Genomic DNA, 1,082 nt, shown 5'->3' with positions numbered 1-1,082 from the left:
TCCCTTATTATTTTCTTTTGCTTTTTTAAATTCGGTTGGGTGATTTCTATAACATCATCGGAATTCTCGTCAGAATCCGATTCATCGGAGAATTGGTAATCCTCCCAATATTTTGCTTCCTTGGCGGAAACACCATTGACCATAATTAACCTTGGTCGGTTGGTTGAGGATTTTCTTTTACTTAACCGTTTTATTATTTCCCACACCGGTTCTATTTCTTCATCCGGTTCCGATTCTTCTTCCGGTTCCGATTCTTCTTCCGGTTCCGACTCTTCTTCCGGTTCCTCTTCGGGAACTTGTGAATCAGTCCACGAATCATTCCAATTTACATTTGACTCTTCATTATTATTAGGTGAGTCAATGGGACTTGTTCTAGAGGTAGACATCTATCACATAATATCAAACGCGTTAAGAGATTAATATATCACATAATATTCACATGTTATAGTTTCCAACAAAATTTGTTAAGCAATCATTTTTCAAGTAAACACGGGCAAAGTCCAGACTCACTAATGCATCCTAACAAACTCGATAAGACACATTAATGCAAAATTCTGGTTCTCTAAGACCAACGCTCGGATACCAACTGAAGTGTCCCGTTCTTATTGATTAAAAGCGTTCCATATTAATTGATTTCGTTGCGAGGTTTAGACCTCTATATGAGACGTTTTTCAAAGACTGCATTCATTTTAAAACAAACCATAACCTTTATTTCATCAATAAAGGTTTAAAAAGCTTTACGTAGATTATCAAATAATGATAATCTAAAATATCCTGTTTACACACGACCATTACATAATGGTTTACAATACAAATATGTTACAACAAAATAAGTTTCTTGAATGCAGTTTTTACACAATATCATACAAGCATGGACTCCAAATGTAACAGACTGAAACCCGGGCTAGTTGTAAGTTGCCTATTTTGCCCTTAGGGTTTGTGCTTAGTCTTAAGTGCTTTTATTTTAATTATTTTATTAGTGTTTTATTATAATTGTGTTGTGACCAGTTTGTGACAAGGGTCCCAGAACATGTTGGTTTATTTAATTTGGACTCCGTTAGGACCGCCTAAGGAGATACGAA

This window comes from Rutidosis leptorrhynchoides, chromosome 2 (genome assembly GCF_046630445.1).
Source record: "Rutidosis leptorrhynchoides isolate AG116_Rl617_1_P2 chromosome 2, CSIRO_AGI_Rlap_v1, whole genome shotgun sequence".
Lineage (NCBI taxonomy): Eukaryota > Viridiplantae > Streptophyta > Magnoliopsida > Asterales > Asteraceae > Rutidosis > Rutidosis leptorrhynchoides.
Note: the sequence above shows the minus strand (reverse complement) of the source record.